We start from the raw sequence: 25845 nt of genomic DNA, 5'->3' as shown, positions 1-25845 counted from the left end.
GAAACAACTAATTAACATTTCAAAATAAAGAGCTTTTCTCCCCCTCCCTAGAGGTATACATTGACAGTGGTTTTATTATCCACAACGTTCTGCCAGTTTTCATGTTGGAATGATAAAGAACTTTCTCTCGGTACTTTTGACCCTTGCAACCTTTGGGTGTGTGTCACTAAGTTACACTATGGCTGATAGGAAGGCAGTAAATACAGTTAAACATGCGCTCATTTCACTGATGTGGCTGGGAGAGTTAGAGATACGGCAAATAGTGATAGTACAAGCAAGGCTTGCAATCACCACTTATTCAAAACATATTTATGAGAGCCTAATATATCCATGTACATAATATATGCTAATGTATTTATTTTTTTTTGAAGAACTAACTGATAAAGACTGTGCTAGGTCCCTTAGAGTTGAACCAGACATAGAAACCGAGACCCATTACAGTGAGGTAGTATATTCTCATTACGATCGCCATTCACTAGTGTTCACTAAAATAGCCATTGTTCTAGGCTCCAGCATAATGTTACAGCCTGAATCTTTTTAACTATAATCTGTGCCCAGAATATAACATGATTAGCATCAATTTCTAAGTCCTGTAATAACCCCGAATGTTCTGAGCAATATATATATAATAGTCATTAAACAAATATTTACTGGTCACCTTCTATGTACTCTATTTGTACACATACATAAATGTTTTATGCACACATGTGTACACACACACAATCAACCTGAATAGTTAAGAGCTTGAAATTGGGATTTAAATGGGTCTGGGTTGAAGCACAGAGTCCACCATTATCTGCAGTGTGACTGTGGGCAAGTCTCAGATTCATTATCTGTAAAATGGGAATAAAAATATCTATCTGCCAGAATTCGTTAGGGTCAAATACAGTAATATTTGCAAAGTGCTAGTGTAGGGTATGGCATAAATGCTCAATAAAAAGTAACTTTAAAAAATCTTTCCAATTTCTCTGTATGTGTGTGTGTGTTAAATTTTACTGTGGTAAAATGTATACGACATAAAATTTGACATTTTGACTATTTATAATGGTTCAGTTCAGTTGCATTAACTATATGTTGTACAACCATCACCACTATCGCCAAAACATTTTCATCACAAAAGTAGCTTTTTATTACTTTTATACGTACACATGAATTTGTCAATAAAATTTTAAGTCAGAAATCCATAATAGGTATGGAATTAAAAAGAAGACAGCATTTTAAAACCAAATATTAAAAAAAGAAACAAGAGCAGAAAAAAGGAGAGAGAGGCAGACTTCAGCACAAAGAAAGGGCAAAAAACTGCCCTCTGAGTTTGGTGAAGATTTGCTGCCCGATGGTTGGTGGCAATGGTGAGCCTCAGGACTCACATTCTGGTTTCTAGTTCAGTTGTCCTGTAAGGACTGCAGAACTCTGAAATCAAGAGTAATGCTGATCCTCACAGGGACAAACTTAGGCCCTCCCCTCTCTGCGGAACAGTCAGGGAGCTATGACTCAGGATCCACCAGGAAATCACTAACTGAAAGTCCTTGCTGCAGCTTATTCTGCAAAGGAATTGGACTTGTTTTGCCAAATTTCCCGTGTGAGCAAAGCATGGCAACCTTCCAAAGAGCCAGAGGGAGAGATGGTCACTCACTTTTTCTGGTGACACAGAGATTGCCTAACTCTATCACTGAGTGAAAAAGCAGCATAGGGCTTGTAAGAAGCCGTTTTCCAATGACTATTTGGTTTTGATAAGAGCAGTTGGCATGCCAGAGATTGATGTGTTTGCTTCTCTCAGCAGGTTATCCATTTTTACATGGGAAAGATTTGTTCTGAGGTTCTTGCAGTGCATGAAGCTATTGCTTTCACCATCTGCTCCTGTCTCATTCTCTGGTGACATCAGAAAGTGCAGCAGAATTAGCCTTTGCTATTCAATGAGGTTTCAGGCTGCTTGACTCACCTGTGCATGTTTCTGCACTGCCAGAAGACTAATCCGACCCAAAGTCTGCTGAACACAAGCCAGGAGTTAACAGCAAACAAATGATCAAGCTTACCTAACAGCATGGAAGATACCAGTTTCATTGCAGCTAACTGGGCAGATGATTGCTAAATAGCCTGCATGAAGATGCCCACAGAGTGGCTACCAAAGGGAAGACTTTCTTGCTCACCGGGAGAGGGAATCACAGTGTAGGTACGTCAAAGAGTTTTTTGTTACTTCCCAGTGCCAGTAGAGAGTGTGGGGAACATCGGTGCACAGGCTTGTTAGAGGCTGAGAGCCTGAGAAGCACTGAGAAAGATGGATTGCTGGCGGCTCTGGGGTACTCAGGAGCTGGCTCCTGCAGCACCTCTTCAGATAGTGGTCATGTACAATGGAGAAACCTTAGGTGAGGATATTTGCAAAAGGACAATGGTGATACTCCTCTGGAACAGGGTGAGCCAAAGACCCTTATTTGATTCTTGGATGTCAGTAAAATGAGATTGTCTGCCTAGGGCTTATGTGGGATGTTATTAGACAAGGCACAACTCAGCTTATCCAAAATGCGCTCATTCATTCTCTCTCTTTCACCTCTCACTGCTAGCCCTCCCTAACACTTCAGCCACTGCTATATTCCTGATCTTTGGTAAAGATCATCTGCAGTCTCTGCTTTCCCCTATCTTGGAGGGTAAAGACTGGCCAAGGAGGTAGAGGGAGGAAGCACCAACCTGGGGACAGGAGTTGAAGGGATGACTATGAAAATGACTGGAGGAGAAGAAGAAGAAGGGAAAAACTGGACTAGATTCAAGTTCCAGAAAGCTAGGAGTCAGAATGCCTGACAAATGAGGGTTGTGCTGGTGCTGAGAACAGTATGGAAGTCAGGGAGATAAGAACAAGCCCAAGAAAGGTCAAGGTATGGAGAAAGATCTTGAGCAATCTTCATGTGGACAGTAAGACTGGAAAGCTTGGGTGGTTTGGCCTGGCTGGGAGACCCAGGAGAGTATGAAAGGATACCTCTATCCTTCCAGACCCAAGCCAAAGAGCATTCTTCCCACCTCTTGTTGGCTATCATCCTAAACACCTCTCTCCATTCTCATTTTCTCTTAACTCATCATCTCTCCCTTGGGCTATCACAATAGTCACCATACCAGTGTCCCTCCCCTCTCATCTCTTTCTCCTCCTATCCATTCTTCACACAACTGCCAAAATTCTCTTTCTAAATTACAGGTCTGGTTATGTCCTCAGCTTAAAGGACTTCAGTGTCTTCCTAGTGCCTACAGAAAAAAGCACAAACTTCTTGTATGGCACAGAGGAGCCTCCAAGTTCTGCCCCTCTGCCATTGTACTTTATTTCCTGTCATTTTACCTGTAAGCACCCAGTGCCATAGCCACCCAAATTATTTGCTGTTCCTTGAATATTACAGACCTTGTAATTGTCTTCTTGCCTTCTTATGCTATTCTCTCAGCTCAGTATACCCTTTTCTCTTGTCCTGCCTATCAAACCCCTCCTCATCTTCCAAAACCAAGCTTTCTCCTCTGGGAAGCCTTCCTGATTCCCTTTCCCCAAGCCTTCCTGATTTCCCTACTCCTAAAGCAAAGTTAATTGTTCTGTCTCCAATTCTTTTGCCTCAAAGGCAATTGTGCATGTTAAACATGCATCTGTAATGAGGCAAAGTAGCCATATACAAATTCTCTTAGAGTAATGTTAGATAATTAAAGCATAGCAAAGACTCTGCAAAGAACATTTGACTCCTCCTTGCATAAAACCATGTTTTCTATATAGAAGAAGTTGCAAACCAGTTGAAACGTGACAGCACTATAACACTTTAAAATTAGACTCTGGTAAAATGCTTCAAAGAATAAAATCCTTTCAAGAAATCAAATTGGGCAGTTTTGCTTTGTAATTATCATCTTGTTCTGATCTACTTCGGAATTTGGAGTTAAGAAATCCAAGTTCCAGCCCTGCCCTGCTCATTATTTACAGTAAGTAACTTAATTGCCTAGGCCCTAGTCTTATCATCAGTAAAATAACACAAATCTCCCAACATTCAGGAGAATAAAATAATCCAAATAAAGACATTCTATAGCCTCAGATAAAGGTCTCATCTGAATTATCATAATGACCAGCGCCCCATGCCATGCCAGGGCCCTTTTGTAGACCTAAATGTCAGTAAATTGGATTCTTTCAGAAGAAGGTAATGGGACTCCTTAAAGGATTAAATGCAGCAATACTTGATCATTCCCATTTGAGTGAGAAAATCTTTGAGGACGAGGCAGAATACTAGGGACATTTGAAGGTTGCTGGTGGGATTTAAAAATTGGTGACAGTTGAAGAGACAGTTTTTCATAAATAAGGAATAGGCACAGAGAAAGAAAACCCTGAGCCAAGAAGAGAAAAGATATCCTTGGTGAGAAGAGATGTTAAATCTTGACGTGAGTTTTAATGAAAACCTGTAGGAACAATAAATACTCAAACCTACTTGCCATGATTAGTTCTGACTGCAGAATGTTTTGGGTGTGGCAAAGATGTGTTTAGAGTAGTTGTTGATTAAGAGGGAACTCAAAGCTGCTGGTGCCGAATTATAACATGTTTATTGAGGAATAAATCAACATGGCTTCCTTGACGTAGAAGAACTGACCAATCAGTAAAATTACCTTTACATGTTACATTTTCAAAATAGCTGTGCTATTGATTCCCCAGAAGGGAAGGCAAGCCTACTGGGTGTTTTTTCCCACATAAGCTGATAAATTAATATTGAGTGGTATGTATTCTTCTTCCTTCATTCCTCCTTCTTTTCTCCCTAAAATTGAGGACGTGGTTGGGGGAAAAATCATGTTTGGAAGACATATAGAATTTAGGTGATACGACCAATCACTTGTAAATACCAGATAGAGAAGGCACAGTTCTATACCTTTAACAGTTGACATCTTAAAATATTGAGAGAGTGGTTTCCTCTTTTGAAAATTAAGATACATTTTCAGGGTTGTAATTTATGAATCTGTGTTTCTGTATTCTAGAGAGTTCAGAAACAGCCTGGAAAATAGAAATGTATTCCATATGTAAGAAACATGGCATTTCTAATTGGAGGGGAAAAGATGAATAAGATGAATTGTGTTAAAACAACGGGCTATCCATTTGGAGGAAAACGTTTTTCCTCTGTTCTCTTTCCCTTTCAATGACGTCTTTCTTATTCTCAGGCTTCTGGCTAAGGAGCCAGTAATCAGAGGTGGCACCTGGGGTGCCACTCAGCAGCACTTGAGGTAAATAATTGTTGACACTCATCTGTTTCCCACCATATGTTTCTCCATTGCTGAACAGTCCCCAGTGACTGAAAAAGGATGTCTTCTTTTCAAAGAACATTTATTATGCCTCATTTGAATTTATCGGATTTCGGGAAACATGCACATAACCTTAAATGCATTATCACCCAGTGAGGAATGCTCTAATACCATTTTTCTTTAGTACGAACTAGCCATGGTGGGTGGAAGACCCAACCTGCTAGCAGCCTTCCCCATGTGAAGCACTCAATTCAGTAGAGATGCAAAGCTAAGTGGCAAGCTGCCACCTAGACAGAGTCCTGTGTGGAGACTCAGGGTTTCCAACAATTAACACAGGCACAGCTGCCCATAAATAGTGTTGCCTGCATCCCATCAGGAAACTCGTGCTCTCTTATGAGACCTGATTATGAATCAACAGCTGAGTTCCAGAAATGGAGCTATAGGTTTGGCAGGAAACAAGTCAGGAAAGGTTATCCTGAGGGGTGAGAGGTGCCATGACTGTGCTTTCTAATACATTTCCTGGCCTTCTATTACTTTGATTTGGTGACCTCAAACTCTTGGCTGATGTTTTTAATTTCTGGAAAAGAACACCACTACCTTTTTGCCTTGGGATGGAAGGCATTTTGCCAAAATAGTCTCCTGGCCCGTTGTCCTCATCCAGTTGAAGGAGGAGCTCACCTGCTCCCAGGATGTTTGTCTTGGGGTTTTCCTAAATAAACTACCGTAACTTGTGATTTATACAAATATATATATGGATAAAATTCCAGGTGATTAAGTTGTTAAAAGGTACATATATTTTACGTACCTTACTTACTTAAGGCTTTTTATAATTTACAAAGTTATTTTAAAATATCTTACCTAGAACAACTGTTTACTTCAGTTAGATTTCCATACTTGTACTTCATTACATGTATCTCACCATCTTCCATATTTTATATTTCAGTGATAGGTTTTCCTAGTTAATATCTGCATTTGTTCCAATATTACTAGTCCAATATTTGGACCTCTCTTCCATGTCTGATATTGTTACTTCCAAACAGACTGTGCATTTTATTCTATGTAAGACACACGTCTGGCTGAATCTATATTGCTAAATGATAAAACTGGCTCAGAATTTTACTCATGGAATAACTGTATTTGAAAAAAACCCCACAAGTTGATCATAGATAAATAGTTTACCAGATGAATTCCATGTTTGCATGGATTCTCATATTTTCTGGATTGCTAGAATGACAGCAAGAAGCTGGGCAGGGAGAAGGGTTTTTACTTCACTCTAAGGTCGAGGCAAACATCTGATGAAATGAGTGTCTTCTCTCTCCAGCAAGGTTGGGGGGCTACAGTGCCTCCCCCTGCCTTCTACCCCCACTTCCTGCACTCCCCACCCCCGGCCGCATAGCAGAACTCAGCCACTTCCCCACTCAAGAGGAAGGAACACCACCCTGTTTTGTCTGGGGGGGCCACTTGGTTATATGCATACCAAGGCAGTGCCTCTTGGGACCAGAGATCCCACCGAAATTTTAGTGAAAATAGACCTTTCAGTTTTTACTCTTAGATTCCTTTGCCCATTACTTAGAAGTATCTAGGAAGGTGGCAGGGAGGTAGTCTGAATGACAGGCACCATGTAGTACTCACAATCACTCCTCCCTGTCCACAACCCAAGTGTCAGGGTACCTTAGAATGAGAGCTTTCCTAAGATGGCTCTTCAGTCACTTGGGTAAGTCTATTCTTGGAGTGGCTGCCCAGCCAGGACCCTAGCAGCTCTGACCATCTGAATTGCAGAGGTAAGCATAGCTTAAGCAAATATATGTCAGTTCTATACCTTTTAAAATAGTTTACACAGTGAGCCAGGAAAACCATTATATAACTTTTTTTTGTATGCTATATGGTGGGATCACATTTCATTCTTTTTCCATGTGAGTATCCTGTTATTGAAGCACGGTTTGTTAAATTTTGTTGTTTGTTTATTTTTCCCTTTGTGTGTTTTGCTTATGTTTGTTTTGGGGGAAATGCATGGACCGGGAATCAAACCCAGGTATTCCGCATGGCAGGCAAGAATTCTACCGCTGAACTACCCTTGCACCCCCTTATTATATAATTTTTACATAAAAAATTGTCTTTACATGAAATTGCACTTTACTAACAAACAGGATGCCACTTCATAATACACACAGAAATGAAATATTCTGATCCATCCAACAAAAAACAGGAATTAAATAAAATCTCCAAAAGTGTAAGGAGGCACATGTCCTCTAACAACTGTTGGCCACGTAACTAGGTCCTAGTGAAGTCATTCAGCTACGTGTATTCTTCTGTATCTTCTTCCTCAGTGTTTTCAAAACATTTACTGAGCAGCTACTACCTCAGGTACCTGGAAACACAAAAAGAGGAAATACGGTTCCCAAAATTGAATAAATTTGCAGTGTATTTGGGGGCACAAATAAAAAAAGAATAATAATACCATAGGATACGGGAAAGTTAGGAAAGACTATCCTAGATTGTGCTCTGGCTTGTCTGCCCCACTTAGTTGGGATATTCTTTCTCTTTTAGCAAATGTCTCAGTTTGCCAGGGCAGCTATAACAAATTACCCCAGACTAGCTAGCTGGCTTAAACAATGGAAATTTATTGTCTTGAGATTCTGTAGGCTAAAAGCCCCAAATCAAGGTGTCATCAGGGCCACGCTCCCTCTTACAGGGAAGAATCATGGCCCTGATGATTCACGCCTCTCTCTTGGCTTCTAGTGGGCGGCCAGCAATCCGTGGTGTTCTTTGGCTTATGGTGGCATAACTCAATCACATAGCCTTCTCTCCCTCCTTTGCTCTCTCTCTGTCTGTGCTCAAATTCTTCTCCTTATAAAACCACCAGTCTTACTGGATTAGGACCCATAGTTTAATCCAGTTTGGCCTCATTTTAACTAATAACATTGTCAAAGATGCAATTTAAAAGGATCTAGTCACAGGACCAGGGATTAAGATTTGAACATGTCTATTTGAGGGGATACAATTTACTCCATAATTGTAGATAAAAGAAAAAAAAAAGCTTATTTTACTTAAATCCTAATTCATAAATACCTGTTGTGACTTCAGTAACTTCAACTATAATATGGTTCTGACTCTACCTCAATGTCTTTGTCTGCCAGAGCTGCTGTAACAAATATCACAGACCGGTTGACTGAAACAACAGGAATTCATTGTCTCACCGATTTAGAGGCTAGAAGTTCAAAATTGAGATGTTGGCAGGATCATGCTTTTTCTGAAATCTGTAGCATTCTGATGGTGGCTTCCTGGCAATCCATAACTCTCTACTTCTGTCATATGGCCTTCTGTCTTCTTCTCTCTATTCCCCTTACTGTATCCAAATTTCCTCTACTTACAAAGACTCCGGCCATATTGAACATTAAGGACCACCCTGATACAGGTTGGCCCCACCTTAGTAACACCTTCAATGATCCTGTTTGCAATTGGGTTCATGGCCCCAGGACTGAGGGTTTAGGACTTGATCCTGTCTTTGTGTGACACGTGATTCAATCCATTACACCGGAGTTACGCCAGACTCCTCAGGTTGAGAGCTCTCTCTACTGCAACACTGTCCTTCTGGCACCAGCTGCAAGTCTGAGGGTTCCCAGTGTCACCCTCACTTCTGACCAACTAGTATAAATTCAGGAGGCTCCCACCACCCCCTCAGGTTTGATAATTTGCTAGAAAGATTCGCAGAACTCAGGAAAGCATTATACTTATTATTATAGTTTTACCATGGCAGAAAAGGATATAAATCAGAAGATGACAAAAGCAAGACACATAGTGGGGCGCGGTCTGGGAAGATCTGAAATGGGAAGCTTTCATCTCCTTTCCACATGTCACCCTTCCAGGATGCATTTTGATATTCAATAATTATATGTTATCAATCATTGAATCTCTCCTTGCTTTGGATGACCTTATTATTTATGGGGTTTCATCATTTAGGCATAATTGATGGAATCAATGTGCTTATGGTTGAACTCACCCTCCAGTTCCATTCCCACCCTTCCCCAGATGTTGGGGAGGTTTGACTGATATGATGTGGCTTAAAACCCCAACCTTGTGTCAACTTGTTAGTATAAATTATTCAACTGTGCTCTTGGGCCCACTATAAATAACAAAAGATACTCCTATCACAGGAAATTCCAAAGATTCAGAGGCTATCCCCAAGGGACCAGGGAAAGATCAGCCAAGTTTTCATCAGACAAAACTGTGCCTTTTGTACATTAAGTGTAGTTCTTATTAAGGTGCAGCAGGTAGATACCTGAGACATCAAAACAGTTGAGTGGGACAGGGTTCCTTCAGTGGATGAGAAGTGGCAGCAACTCTAGTTCAGAGTAGATTTTGTCTTTTGGTGTTCTGGTTCTTGTTAAAACAGACTATCCACCAGTCACTCTGGAGAGTCAGTAAAGCTGTTATTAAAGTTATGAAATAAGAACATGTTATCTTTATCCACCCTCCTGCCTTCCTTTCAGAGGCTACTCTCTCCCACCCTGACATACTGCCTTTACTCTACTTTGGAAAGGCTCTTCAAGCCGCCATGATTCTCTCACCCTTCTTTACTTCCCCCTCCTTGAGCAGAGCCTGATAACTTTAGTGTATATGTAAATCACCTAGGGATCTTGTTAAAATGCCGAGTCTGATTCAGTAAATTTGGGGCGTGCCCTGAGATTCTGCAGTTCTCATAAGCTCCCGGGTGACTCTGATACTGTCGCAGTGGCCCACACCTGGAGGAGCGTGCGCTCAGGATACCCTTCCCAGCCCATTCTGGTCTAGCTGTCAGTAGTTCCTGGATCCAGGATTTTATAAACCTCTTTAAAAAAAGTAAAAATCAAAACAAATAAAACACCGAAAAACCACATCAAACATCAACAATAGAACAAACCCTTTCAGGGACCAACCCTTTATTGCCAATTAATCGCTCAAGGAAGGACACTGAACACATGCATGGTTATTATTGCTCTATCACAAAAAGAAGGTTATTTAAATTCCAAACATGGACAGAGGACATAGTTTAAGAATAAAGGATAGTCTTTTGCATTGAATAAACTAAGCTTTGTGAAAAACTCACAACTTTGATCTTATTTCTTAAAATTTGTCCAAGACTGTGGACACCAAAAACATTTAGGAAGAATTAGAAATCCAAAGCCTTCTGAGTCTTTAAGTCTCAAGTCCAGAGTCAGATTTCCCAAAAGCCTTTTCTGATACCAGCCTGTGGGTTGGAGGTCACCACAGTGCTCTGGAGAATGCTGTGCAAAATGCTGCTGCAACTATTGTGACCCTCTACTGTCATTGCCTATTGCCCCGTCTGGAGTCCCAGTAGACCTGGAATATCTTTCACCTACCTTTGGATCCCAAATTCTAGACCATTACCAGGTACACAGAAAATACTCAGTATTATATGAAAGGCCTGAAATAATGAGTCAATCAATCTTACCAGTGGCTTCTGTGTATGGTATTAGGCAGAGGTAGAGACATTTTTTATGAAATGGCAAAAAATTGTTGTGTATATGAAATTAAAGAGAAATTATAGATCTCAATCTTTTTATATAAGTTTTTTTTAATGGTAGTGAAATACTTATCTGTGAATATAAAGTAAAACACATAATAAGCTGTTCCTCTGCTTGAAGCTAACTAGCTCTTTCCAATTCTTGCTTTGAACTTGTTAAGTGATATTCTGTTCTATGAACCTGCTGTCAGTTTGAACCCACTTGGTTTTTCTTGTCTCTTGAATAAGCTACTGTGAGCTTTAGAAGGTTGTAATTTTTAATCTGTTCTGGTCCCCTGGGCTTTTGGCTTTGTAAACAGGAATGGATAGCAAACCTGCATTTTTTTACCATAACGTTTCCTACTTTCCTTTCACTTCTTAGCGGGTCTATTGTGTAAGAGAGACTTAGCTTGCTCTTCCAAAATAAATAGCAAATGTGTTTTTTACGGCCAAAAGTTAATCAGAAACTTGTTGACCATAGAAATATATCAGAAATTAAGACAGACAAATATTAACTACTAAAATAAGGAGAAATGGCAATAAGGCACTTGGCTAAGAACTATGCATGACAATGAACTAAATCTGTCTTTGCTCAGTTATGGTGATGGTGATAAAAACAACTGTAACTTTATATACATAAATACACTAAAACATCAAACATCAAGATAATAATAGTTACTATTATCTCTGGGATGAGATAATAGATGACTTTCATTCTCTGTTTATTTGTCTAATGTTTTCATTACTACAGCATATATGTTCTGTACTAAGCAGCAACATTATTCAAAATTTAAAAAGAAAAAAGAAACTATGAGAATTAATGACAGTTGCCCACAAGTACAATCTTCCCTGTTTGTAAAAGTAGGTCACTAAGACACACTCAGCATGAGTTTCCACACCAAAGAGGGGATATCTGAGTCATTTTGACACTTTTAGTTGGTTGAAAGATCATCTCATATAATAATTTTTGATGTTTACAAGTCTTTTAGTGCAATGACAAGAGTTTTTGAGTGAATTATACTTTTTTTTTGGATAAAAAATGACATCGGTGATTAAGAAAATTAGATAATAGAACCTTATTAAAACCTAATCTGATGAATTTTGTAAAAAAGTGGATGTAATGGAGAATTAATTATGATTTGACTGCCTCAGAGTTTCAAGGTGCCTATTTAAAAGCACATTTTTAAAAGATACATATATATATTCTAATAAAAAAAAGTAAATCCCTCCAAAACTAAATGTATACACCTATAATTTTTTAGTACAGCAATTACTTGGTCTGTAGTCAAATGTGAAGCATGAATGTAAGTTTAATCACATTACTGTTATTGAAATCATAGTCCTGTCTATATTCCTTCAACCACTTCTTCACAAATCCAATTCTTTCTGCATTGCAGTAGGCAACAGAGTTTTCACAATTACGATGAACTTACTATTTGGATTTTTATATGACTTTTAAACAAAATTTTCTTAATTTAACCATTCATTCAACAAACATTTAAACTGAGTGCTTACTACGTGCCAGGCACACTTTGAACACTCAGGATACATCCTGAACAAAGAGTACTGCTTTTGTACTTAAAAGTAAGTACAATACAAGTCATAAGACTTAATTAAAGGCAGATGGTATAGAGCTTTGTGGGCCATTATAAGGACTTCGGCTTTTACTGAGTGAAAAGTGGAGCCATTTCAGGATTTTGAGCAATGGTGTGACATGACCTGATTTACATATGCATATAGTCATGAGATGATTATTTTAAGGTATTTTGAGGAAAATTAAATGAGAAATTGTGTACATTTACATTATGTGTGTCTTTATATATATATTTAAAAACCTCATTTCAGAGTTTAATTTTATAGTCAAATTATCTGGAGAATTTCCCATTTACAAAGTTTTCAGTGAGTGATATATACACAAGCAGGGCCTCCTTCTATGTACCTACACTTTCTCTTTATTCTTTCCTCTAATGTGTTCTCGTTTACACATTCTTTTTGTGTGTGTTCATTTGACATCTTTTAAACAAAGTTTTATCTAATATGTATATTTAATACTTCTGTTCTAAGAAACTCTTGAACAAGGTCATTACTGTAGTAGTTTGGTTAAAATACTTATTAAAATACTTTAAGACTCAGTTATATAGAGAAAAGAATATTTACAAATAACTTCACTTTGTGCCTTTTACAAATAAATCATATTTTGAGGGCTAATTATGTACCATTGTTATATTAAGTCAGTCTCATTCTCTTTTGTTTTAATGAAATCATGATCATCCATTATCTTCCATTCAAGGTAAACAGAAACTGGCTTGTTGATTAACATTTCTGTGATTTCCTTTTTTTTTTTTTTTTTTTTCTACTTTTTTTTTTTTAATTAAAAAAATTAACTAACACAACAATAGAAATCAATCCATTCTACATATGCAATCAGTAATTCTTAATATCATCACATAGGTGTATGGTCATCATTTCTCAGTACATATGCATCGATTTAGAGAAAGAAATAGCACTACAACAGAAAAAGAAATAAAGTGATAACACAGAGAGAAAACACAAATAAAAATAAAAAGTACAAAAATATATAAGAGAAAAAAAAACAAAACAAACAAACAAACAAAAAACTATAGATCAGATGCAGCTTCATTCAGCGTTCCAAGATAATTACATTACAATTAGGCAGTATTGTGCTGACCATTTTTTTTTTTTTTGACGTCATACCATTCTACATATGCAATCAGTAATTCTTAACATCATCACATAGATGCATGATCATCGTTTCTTAGTACATTTGCATCGGTTTAGAAGAACTAGCATTATAACAGAAAAAGATATAGAATGTTAATATAGAGAAAAAAAATAAAAGTAATAATAATAAGAACAAAACAAACATAACAAAACAAAACAAAAACCTATAGCTCGGATGCAGCTTCGTTCAGTATTTTAACATGATTACTTTACAATTAGGTATTATTGTACTGTCCATTTTTGAGTTTTTGTATCTAGTCCTATTGCACCGTGTGATTTCCTTTTTACATTTAAAAAAAGGGAGGTCATTTTGAGAAAGTTGATAAATAAATAAGAGTAGTTTCAGCTTTAGGGAAAATTGTGAAACAAGTCCAGTTTGGTTTCCTCTTCCTTTCTGAGTTCAAGAAGTTTACCAAAGTATTTCCAGCCTCTAGCACAGCGTTCCCCACATAATAGGTGTTCATTATATGTTAAATGAGTGAGTTTCCTCTTTACTTAAAATGTTAGGAACTTAATATGATACCCATCCTCGGAGTATTTAAAAGATTGCCAGCAGAAGTGAGCAACCTCTGCCCGAAGTTATGAAGTACTAATGGCTGAACTTCAGAGGCCAATGGGGAGCTATTTTTAAGTGCGAAAACTGCCCCCCCAGCCCCAGCTCCTTCAAACCACATTAATGGACAACTGTTTATTTTGCTTATCACTTGATCAGTTGGAAGTCTGAGGGATTAGAGTTGCATTTAATTAGTTTAAGGACATAATATTCTGAATTATTTCTATTTCTCGATCCCTTTACCAGAATTAGGGAGTTATTGATTCTAAAGCAATTCCTGTCAATTTGTAAACTATTTGCTTACAGTTTTTGCTGTTCAGTGGGACTTGAATCTCGACCCTCAGACCTCAAAGTCAAGCTCCTTTCCCACTCCTGCTGACCTTTCTTCGCGAGGCCTGTCACAGTGACGGCGTTGAGGAGGGGTGTTACTTAAAATGCCAACTGCCTGCAGCAGCAGGACCCAGCTGTTTGTGATGCAGCTAAAACATACTGTATTTAAGCTACGGCGTCACCCTCTGAAGAGGCATGTAAAACTGACAATGCACTTTGTACACAAATATTTGAAGTGCGCTAAGTCAGAAAACAGACCTGCACGGAATTAATTCCACAGTAGCTTTGCAGACCTCTTTTACATTTCTTTAAAGAGGTCTACCATGGCCTTCTCAGTATGACTTTTTCCAGGCCCCAGAAGTAGGCTTGGTATTCTTTGTGGGTAACCCATGCCCTTCCTCTCGACCCCTTCCCATATTTCTTCTACCCTCATTCTCTCGTTCTACATCAGTAGAACAGCACAACAATTTGCATTGGTTTTGAGCATGTTTTTAATGCCTTCCAAACTGGGGCTCGCTCTTCCCCGGGACTGACGCAGCTCACTACGTCGAGGACCGAGAATTCGTCAGGATGCGGGACACACCTCTCTCGAGCGCGGAGAACACCCGACGCGTCTCCGGGTGCTGAGAAGTCTCTGCCGGCCCTCCTCCCTTCCCCATTGGCTCGGCGACTCCATGCGTCACGCCTGCGACGGCGGCCCAGCCCTCCCAGCGAGAGGGCGGGGCGAGGGACGCGAGAGGCGGGGCCAGGCGCGCACGCGCGGGCGAGTGGGTTTGGGTCCGATCGAGGGGAGGGAGTAGGTGGTGTTCCCGGTTTCCCGGGTTACCGGAGGGGGCGGGGGAGGGGAGCGCGCGGCGGCGGCGGCGGCGGCGGCGGCGGCGGCAACAGCGGCGACGACTGATTCCCTCGGTGAAGGAGCGTGAGGCAGCGGCTACGGCTGCTGCGGAGCAGGTAGAGGCGGCATCTGGACGCTGGCGATGCCTGTACGAGGCTTCAGGTTCCGGACCCTATGTGTGGCCTGGAGGGAAGGTAGTTTGGGAGGTGGTGGCTGTCAGCCCGGGATGGGGGTCGGGGCCGCTGGGCTGAGGGAGACGGGAGGATCCAGTCCGACGCTCCGGCCTGGGGCTTCCTCTCCCGCGGCTTTGGAGCTGCCTTTGACAGCAGCTGGGCAGCTTGCGGGAGCTCCGCCCCGGTTCCCTCCGGACGATTGCTTTGGCCACGCGCCGCCACCCGGGCACTAACTTTATTTCCTGGCGCGCGGTGGGAGGAGGTTGAGCAGGCTGGCGGCGATTAGCTATCTTTATATTATATATTCCGTGCTTTGGGTGGGGGTTGAGCCGGAGCCGCGCACTCCCTCCATCCCTGGCTGGGCCCAGACTGGGAGGTTGAAGACCGGAGTTGACAGTTTCCGCGCCACCACCCTGCGGGTCGCTCCCGGCGCCCTTGCCCCGCAATGCTCGCCCAGTTGTCATCTCCTCCCTTCGCCTTCGCGCTTTATGTTCCTCCTGCTTGGGGCCACCCTTTGCCTGGGCGAAAGACTGTCTCCAAGGGATCCCCTGGGACATCTGCTGTCTGTCCTGGCATCATTAGAGCATTGGCTGAAATGCCCCCTTGGCCTCTGGTGGGATTAAACTATATAGAAAATGACCCAGAAAGACCCCAGTACCAGAGTGAATGCCAAGAAGTTGTTAAGTGGTTGAAGGGATAAGCTCCTAATGGAGCCTGATAAAATCTGCTTTTAGAAACGCTTCCCAGCCCTGATTCATGCCAGGTTAACCTATGGGATCAGCAGACCAAAAACGCCCTGTGACGCTTGATAGTTGGTGGGAATTGCTTTAAGCAGATAGGAGATTTAAAGGAAGGTGACTTTTGCGTTGAATACGATCATGTTGAATTTGGGCCAGTGTTTCCTTGATTGAATTCATTTCACATTTTCCTCAGGGTGTGTTGAACAGGTTGATAGGATACACTGAAATGGGCTTTTCTTCCTGATGATTTGTGGCCATTCTGCTCGGTTACTTTAAACTTCCACACCCTGAAACCTTAAGCTAATAAAGATGTTGACTCTAAGCTTTCCTTTTATGGTTGTAGTCAGTTAATAGAAGTTATCTATTTTAAAGAGCTTTGTCTGTAGCCACCAACTTTTTCTCTAACTGATTGCTGTCATCCATAGTATTACTGTAAAGATTGGACATTTGGAGAAGAGGGGTCATAAGAAGAAAATGAATTACTATAATTTAGTTTATAAGAAAGTAAATTACTTTGAAAACTATAGAATTATGTGTATGCTCACTAATTTAATACATATTTATTGAGCACCCATTGTGTGTCAGATACTTTTCTAGTAAGATAAATATCCTCTTCTCCTTGGAGCATGCATTCCAGTGAATGACTTCAGATAATAAACAAAAAATAACATATGTACTCTGTCAGATGGTTAAAGGTCTGTAAAGGAAAAAGTAGTGGGTAGGTGGGGATCAGATTGTGTAAGGCCTTTTAGGCCTTTGTAAGGACATGGGCTTCTAGAGTGAGAAGGGGAGCAATTAGAAAGTTTCTAATAGAGAAGTGATATAATCACACTTTTAAAAAAGAAGGTTACTGGTGGCTGGATGGAGAATAGATTTTGTTTTTGGGGGTGTGGAGGTTAGGCAACAGCAGAAGAAGGGATAACAGTTAAGGGTCTCTTGCAGTAATCCAGGCCAGAGATGATGTAACTTGGATCCAGAGTGATATTGATGGAGGTGTGAGAGATGTTTTATTTCTGGAAAAGTTGAGGATAGAGTCAACAGGAGATAGAAAGCACACCAAGATTTTTATCCTGAGCAAGTAGAAAGATGGGGTAGAGATTTGCTAAAGTGAGGTTTGTGAAAGGCGCACATTTGATAAGGAGTTAGAAGTTAAAGAAATTAGATATCCAAGTGGAGATTTTTAATAGTAGACTATGTATTGAAGAATTTTTTATATTACCCTCACTGCACCATGGGCTTAATGTTTTCATGCATAAACTGCCAAGTTTTTTTTTGTTGTTGTCTTTTGCTTTCTCTGTTCATTTTCTTTTTATCTCTTTTGAACCAGCTGTTATTCTTTTCCCCAATGTAGTTTTAAATTTTTTATTTGCTTGCTCTCAGAACTTGTTTGTTAGTTTCAGTTGGGGAGAGAGTCAAATTATCCAGAATATCAGAGTATGTTTTTAGTCTGTTGCTGTATTTAATTTGAACACCTTCATATGATTAATCTTTTTCTGGGTTATGTTTAGATGCCTGTCTTAAGTTCAATAATTTTTTTAATCCTCAGAAATCTTGTTGTTATCATATGTGCCATTTGCAAGATTGCAATGGAAATGTCCTGCATTTTTAATGCTTTTAAGTCAATAATACACAGGGATTATCCTAATTCTTTTGTTTCACTAAAGATGACTTGAAATAAATGGACCATCTCATGTTGGAAATATTTTTAATCAAATTATACAATATTTGGAACAATAGAATTTGACCCTTAAAACTTGGATCAAAAATACATCTGGGGGGAGGGCCACGGTGGCTCAGCAGGCAGAGTTCTCGCCTGTGTGCTGGAGATCCAGGTTCAATTCCTGGTGCCTGCCATGCCAAAAAAAAAAATCTGTCTATCTATCTGTATATCTCGGGGTGGTACAACAGTGGCTCAGTGGCAGAATTCTCACCTCCCATGCCAGAGACCCAGGTTCAATTCCTGGAGCCTGCCTGTGCCAATATATATATATATATATATATCTGGGTCCTGGAATTTAAAGTCTACCCTATACATTAAGAAACCAGGTAATGAGCTAATATTTTAAGATGAAATTTCAACCTAAATATATCCTGAAATTATATAAAAATTTGTCCGGTTAATAACTCATTATATACTGATCTTGATATTGATGGGGATTCTATATTCTCTTTGATGTTACTTTCTTTCATTGCTACTCCTCACCAGGGTTTGTCCTTATATCTCTTAACTCCCCTGGCCTTGTTTTCTGGTAATTGAGAGAGGTCTGATACATTTGGAAATTTTGAATACTTTCCAGGTGTAACAATTGGGAGGGGGGATAAAACGGAAACATCTTTCCTAATAACATGAAAGAGTAATGTTCAAAATGTGATCATTTTAATCAATCAATAAAGGAATCAGAAATAATTTTCCAAAAGGCCAGTCATTATTCCATTCAAATGTGATTCTTTGAAAAATTAAAACCCAAGATGGGTGAGGAGATACTGCTAACCACTTTGAGTGGAAGATTTCAGAAATAGATTAATGATAGGGAGGGTAATACACATACTTAGAAATGTTTATAGAACTGCTACCACTTGTAGTAAAAGTAAAGAGGATAGAAGAAAAATTATTTTGTCAGAAATCTGATGATTTGCATATTTGGCTAAAAAGGATGTGGGTGGGGTGGGGGTACCAGGAGTGAGTGAAGCCCAGTAACTATGCATTGAAAATCTTGACATTGCCTAATTCCTAGAAATATTATAGACCAGATTACCAAACAGATGATTCGTGAATATTAAGAGAGCACTGATTACTGAGACTTTCAGTTGTTCTTCTCAGACCACGTCATATCAGACTAACTTCTTAACACTTTGCCAAAGGTAGAAAAATATCAAACAATCTTTGTATAGTACTTCGCCACTAACAGAGTGTGTTTCCATTTATGTGTTCATTTAACCCTTACAACGGCTCTGTGGAATAGTGTAAGATGAGGCAGTCCTGGGGAAGGCAAGAAGGGGGCAAATATGAGAGATTTTAGAAAAAACTTACTTGGATATGGGGTACAGGAGAGGGAGGAATCAAAGTGGGCCTTGAGAATTTAGATCATCTGAATGAATAGTCATACTGATAGTACATCTTAATTTTAAAAGAATGGCTAGAGGAGTAGAATTGGAGGCATGAAATTCATCAGTTAATTTCAGTTTGATGGAATTAGCTGTTTTATTTTTTCTGTTGGAACTGAATAGGATATAATTAAATTTTAAAAATATGTATGTAAGTCTGGAGATCAGGAGACATCTGAACCAAAGAAAAAACTTCTTCATGCAGTAAATATAAACTATTCTTTCAAATACTTTTGTTAATGAGGAAGAACAGTAGGTAGATGCTTCAATGGGGAAATGTGATCAGTGGGAAGTTTTGTTTATTTTTCTTTAAGGATTAAGGAGTCAAGGACACTTTAGTGGACTGAGGGAAATAAGCCATTTGAAGAGGAAGGAAAAAGAAGTTAAAAGAGAAAGAAAAGAATCAAGCATAATCTCAGAGGAAGTGAAAGGAATGAGAACAAGAGTACAGGTGAAGGGGTTACCTTGAAGAAGAGTGGTGATACGTCTTCCTTTTTAAAAAAGGAAGGAAAATAGGGATTAGATATAGATAAATATCCTGGATGACATCTCTTTTCTCTGTGAATCAAGATTCCCTGTTGAGAATGAGAAAGATGAACATAGGTTGGTGTATGATCAGGGAAGGAGAATAATCACACTTGTGACTGGAAAAGGGACTTGAATGGGGACAAATGACCTAATTGCTGAATACTGATGTACACCTTCCTGAGCCTGGAAATCACAAATATATAAAGAGGCCAATGAGAATGATTGAGCATTTTTCTTCAGTTGTGTCCACCCTAACTTCCATCCCCCCACCCCCACCCCATAAATGAGGAGGAAATAAATGGTTAAACTGAACCTGGATGGGAATGGAAAGGGAAGATATGATAGAAGACTTGGTAGGGGTGGAGAAGGGGTTGGAGAGTGGGGGAGGTCAAGGAATTGAGGGTGGCAGTGCTCTTGCTAACTAAAGGGCAGAACCTTAGGGATCCTGCTTGACTGAGGAAGGAAGCCAAATGGGGGAGGAGGGGCTGAGAAATGTGGACAAGGGTGAAGAAGCTTATTGAATAAGGGACAGGATTAATGGAAGTAAAGGAGTACTAGAGATGGAAAAATAGGTACATGTAATATGAGAGTCCTAAATTTAAGGTTCTGGAATTGGAAGTGATGGCATATGTCATACAAAGTATGACATACCATAATGGATGGTCAAAATTAACAGTGCTGATTACAACAATGATAATACTAATAAAAGCTAACATTTATTTATTGAATGCTATATACTAGTCACTATATTAAATACTTTCCCTAGATTATCATACTTATTTTTTACACTATCCTGTAAGGTACATATCATATCTCCATTTTACAAATGAGGAAACAGGGGCTCAGTGATGTTAAGTGATTTATCCAGCCATCCAGCTAGGAAGTACCTGAGTCTTTCTAGCTCCAAAGCCTTTAGGCCCAACTGCTAAACCATGCTGGGCTTCTACTAAGCTAGGGGTCTTTGAAGAAGAGGAAGTCAAAAAGCTCCATGTTTAGCGTGTTGGGATTACTTGTCCTTATGGATAGTGAAGCCCCCAGAATAACAGATCTTGTATGGAGAGGAAGACAGGAGTCATATACCAGAGTTCTCTGTACATGTGAATGACTCAAAGGTCAGTAGGTGACAACTATAAATAAAGCTATAGAATAGACTTAAAAAGTGGATAAAATTGGATAATGTTGGTCCACAAGTCACCTTGGGAAATAAGAAATTACTGACTTGTCTTCCTGGCCTAGATTCAAGTGTGTATATGAGAGAATGATATATTAAGAGGAGGAAAGGTCAAGTATACAGGGAAGTTTCTTAGCAATAGAACTATAGAATACCTAAAGTTAGGGAGGAAAGAATCCAGAGAAGGAGGAGGACTCATCTGTTGGAAATGAAAAATCAGGGTGGGTACATGGAGTGATCATAGTATTTATCAATCAAATAGTCACTATTTTGAGGGTGAAAGATTGTCATTAATAATTTTTCTGGAATAACAGGCATAAACCAGTACTGTCTTGGGCAAATCAAGATGTTTAGATGTTTAGTACCCATCAGTGATAATTAGCCAGAAGAGCTATCACCTTGGAAAGGGGTTGTGGATATTGAGAATGAATGAATTGAGCCCCAAATTAGTGGGGTGTGAATGGAGCTTATGAGCCTACGATTATTCTCTTAAGTAAGGTGATACAGCTCTGAAATGGTTTGGGCACAACTTGTTATATAAGGATCTGGAAATGTGAGGAAAGTTCTGGCCCAGAGATGAAGATTTGGAAGCTCTTAACATATAGGTGCTCCTTGAAACCTTGCAAATATATGAAATCATTAAGTGAGAGCACAAAGAACAGGAAGTGAAGAGAAGAGAATCTGGAGGCTCATCAACATTAAGAAGCTGGCAAAGAAGAATGCAGCTTAGTAAACTGAGAAAGAATGGTCAGAGGGATAGGAGGAAAACTGAGAATTGTGTATCACTAGTTGAGAGAAATGGTTCGCAGGCATACATGCTTCGTGTTCCTTAGAGAGATCAAATAAGATCAGGACTGAAAAGTGTCCATTAGATTGGATTTGGTGATAAGAAGGTTATTGTTGATCTTTGCCAGAGTAGTTTTGGGAGAGACATATAGGCAGAAGCCAGACTGCAGAGCACAGAGAGGTGAGATAAGGTGAGGTGAGAAGACTTCTTCCAGTACATACTCCTCCTGAGTGATCTTAGGAGAGTATTGACAGGATCCTTTTTTCTAAATTTAGTCTGTGAAGAAACCAGTGGAGATGAAGGGTCAAAACTAGGAGGAGCTGGAAGTAGAACTAATGCCTCCTAATAATGGTTAGTCAGTAATTTTGTTGTAATAGGAAGGGTCAGAGTAAGAGGATGATGCATTTTAAATCAAGACAAACTTCCTAATAACTGAAACTTTTCAAAAATTGGAATAGGTAGTAAGTCTTTATTGAAGATAGAATTCTAAATATTGGTAAGTGATGTCTGAGGTGCAGGCCAGCTCTAGATTTCTTTTGTTTCTTCCCTGTGTTTAAGACTGTTGTTCCAAATGGTATAACCATTTGGGTAACCAAAACATATTTGTCATGCCCCACTAATTTAGGGCTCAATTAATTCATTCTCAATATCCACAACCCCTTTCCAAGGTGGTAGCTCTTCTAATCTTGATCTAACTCCCAAGATTGTTGTTAGGATGGGTTTGCTATTTTTCTAGGGATTTTTTCTTGTACTTACTTATGTTTTAAAATTAACTGTGTCTTTCTACATTGGAAGTATTTTCTGGTTTCTCTTGTGGTATCATTTGATTCTTGGTAGAGTTCACTGTTTTTAGTAATTTTTGTTTATCACAAGTGAAATCAAATTTAATACGCTCAGTTTAATATTAGAAACTTTTGAATAGCAACAATAACATTTCAATTTTTTCCTTTCTCTTCTCTTTAAAACTGATCATATTGAGGGTGGTGCAATGGTGACTTAGTGGTAGAATTCTCGCCTGCCATGCCAGAGACCCTGGTTCAATGCCTGGTACCTGCCCATGTTAAAAAAAAAAACTGATCTTATTGAAATGTTATTTGTTATAATGGAATTCTTATTAGTTCCCTTATCTTAGTTCCTTAGATGGAAGAATACTAGTCATAGTTGAATTCTTATGACTATTTCGTTTTTTATGTTTCAGCAACATAATTACTACACTGTGTTTGAAGGAGTATGAAATTAAAACAATGATATAAGAATGACTTCCTCTTTATCATAGTAATGTGGGTTATTTGAAAGGGCAACAAAACATTTATCAGTCTATAAAAGGCATTCATTGTTACTGCTTCTGGGTATTCAGTCATTGAAGTGCAAAATTCAGTGATATCTTATTCAATGGCAAAAGGAGGTTTTACTGTTATAACTGCTCACTCTTATCTTACTTTTCATATTTGCTTGTCTAGACTGTATTGAATCTTTACTGCATTATGACTTGTCCCTGAAGAGTTTTTAAAAGATTTAAATCCTTTGCCATTTTCTGAATTTCCTCTTAATGATGTTTTTGAAAACAATAATACTATTAATTGTTCTTGAAGTTTTTAAAAAGTGTTTTGGAGAGTAGTTCTAAAGTCATATATTTATGAAGTTATATATTTCACTGAACTGAAATATGTTTATTTTGTCTACACTTGATTTTCTAAAAATAAAATCCCAGGAAGGTAGCTTTGACAGAAACCGTTTATGTATGTTTTAAGGAAACATTTAAAATTTGTTATCTTAATCCTGACTTAATCTTAATATTCACTGCATTTTCCTTAATGTCATGCTGTCATAAAAGTTCAGAACCCAAAGAGACAACTAGTGATCATTTAGGTTTTATTGTTTTGTTTTGTTTTTTTAATATGTAGGGAGATTGTGGGTCAGAATGGTTAAACACCTTGCTTAAATTCCTGAAGAGAGTTTGAGGCAAAAAAACAGGAAACCAGAAGTCTTTTGAATTGCAGTCTAGTTTTCTTTCTACTGTACCACTTCCCAAACATTTTAATGCAGTTTAAGACAGTAATCTCATAGCCAAAAGATGCCCTGTGTACCTTAGAAGCATATAGTATTTGATTTCCAATATGTAATTGACATATAACTTTAATTCTTTTTCTTTGTATATGTCTACATTTAGACAATAATGGTAGAAACTCATTGTGATGATACGCAGTGTGGTTGGAAAAAACCATTAAGTGTAGGTTGCATTTGAAATGCATTTATTTGTTCATAAAGTGTTTGTATGTATTCTTCTTTATTTCTGTTCTCCATCATTCCCAACCTCTGTGTCCTCCTCTCCCACTATCTATCCATCTTCATGGATAACTAGAGTAATCGATTCAGCACCTGATATCAATTTGATATTGTTAGAGTTACCAGTGTAAAATGTTTCTTAACAGTAAACACATTTTTCTATAATTGACTGCCTCAACTAAATTTTTTCTTTCTTTAGAAGTCTAGTTTTCATTGTTTATGTAAGAATTATGAGAGAGTAAAAGGGAAACTAGCACTCTTTGTACTTGCCAGTTACCTTAAAGCTAAAAATAAATATCAGTGTTCTATATTTCTAAAACTTATTCTACAGAATCTTTCACCTTATGTAAAATATATATAAAAAACTACTGAATTGTTATGGTGTTGCTATATAAATTACTCCTGTGATTTTCATTTCTCATTTAGGGCTGTGTTTTTAGTGTTTCTTTAGGAAATATGGACAACCTGCAATTGAATTTAGAGTTAAATTGCAAACTTTAAATTATCTTGAACATAGTAGAGTGAATAGTCAAAATTTTATTACTAAAGTTTTTTGTCTTTAACCTAAAAAAAAATTTGGTAAGTTTTTTTAGGTTTTTCTGTAACACTTTCCTCAGTATCTTAAATACTTACTGTGGAATATAAAGACTTTTATAAATATGCATATTTATTACTCATAGTTGTATCTGTGGGGAGATTTATTTTTTGAACTCTTGCTATTTGTGGCACTGTGCTAGGCACTAGTCTATTTTTTTGAGCAAATAAGACCCAGTTTACCTTCTTAAGGAAAATACAATCTTGCTGGGAAAGACACAATTCAATCCCACAATACAGGGTGGCAAGTGCTAAGATAGAGGCATTTACAAAAGTAATAAATTTTATCTGGAATGAGGAGTTTCTGCAGAAGGAGCAGCATGATAAATAAAAATTGTTGAAATAGTGTTGCTAAATTGTATATACCCTTTGGAGGAATTGTGAGTAGTATAGTGTGGCTGGTATAGGATGTGTTAATGAGAAGTACTGGAAGATTGGAAGTTAGGTGATGAAGAGTATTGCATGCCACGATAAGTAGGAATTGGATCTTATTCCTTAGAAATTGGCATGCCACAGATGCTTTTAAGGAATCTGAGTGACATTTTTAGCAGTTTTAGGGTTTAGATTGAATGGAAAATAGACCAGAGGTGACCAGTTAGGTGGTTTTATTTCAGTGAGAGAGATGAGACCTGGAAATTTGAGGTGTAAGGTTAGAGGGGAAGGACTAGATTCAAAGGGATGATGATAATAGATAATTATCATTGCTCTTTCTACAATCTGCCACTGTATTGTACATTTTGCATGAATTATCTCATTTGATTTTTAAATGCAGTTTTTTTGAGATATATTCACATACCTTATAATCCATCCAGATATACCAGCAATGGCTCCCAATCTCATTTAATTTTAATACAACTGTAGGTGCTTTTATGAACTTGGTTGTGTGGAAAAGAAACTGAGGCTTAAAAAGAGGAAGTAAAGTATGCCAGGTCATGGAGTTAGTAAGGAGCAGATGCAGAGGTGTAGCCATCAAATTTACCAAAGGGGAGAATTGGCTGGGTCCCGCAACTGATTGGATGAGTACTATTCTGGTTTCTCACATGAGTGACTGCGTAGAGGTCATTAACTGAAAGAGAAATGAGGAAGGAAGAGCTGGTTTTTTGGAAGGAGAAGTCAGTGTTTGTTTTGGAGAATAGAAATTTGTATACCGAATACACAGAGATTGCCTGGGTCTGAATCCTGGCTCTGACACTTAGTGCGTCTATGACCTTGAGCCATTACCTAATTTCATTGTACTTTGATTTGCAACATGTAACAAACAGGAAT

The 25845-nt window shown here is 38.6% G+C and overlaps 1 protein-coding gene across 7 annotated transcripts in view; it reads left to right on the top strand.

Annotated features, from left to right (window-relative positions):
- The first annotated feature begins 1755 nt into the window (after positions 1-1755).
- The window catches only part of LYST (lysosomal trafficking regulator), a 248660-nt gene continuing 224570 nt past the window's right edge, over positions 1756-25845 (top strand). For 4 of the 7 annotated variants that reach the window (XM_077168415.1, XM_077168417.1, XM_077168414.1 and 1 more), the window contains exon 1: positions 15237-15389. The gene's annotated coding sequence lies outside the window, so the exon portion shown is untranslated. Of the gene's footprint in view, positions 2171-15214; positions 15390-25845 lie in introns of those variants that run through there. The other 3 variants (XM_077168413.1, XM_077168412.1, XM_077168411.1) reach the window with 3 other exon arrangements.

Source organism: Tamandua tetradactyla, chromosome 7 (genome assembly GCF_023851605.1).
Source record: "Tamandua tetradactyla isolate mTamTet1 chromosome 7, mTamTet1.pri, whole genome shotgun sequence".
NCBI classification, from domain to species: domain Eukaryota; kingdom Metazoa; phylum Chordata; class Mammalia; order Pilosa; family Myrmecophagidae; genus Tamandua; species Tamandua tetradactyla.
This window is presented reverse-complemented; position numbering and strand designations above follow the sequence as displayed.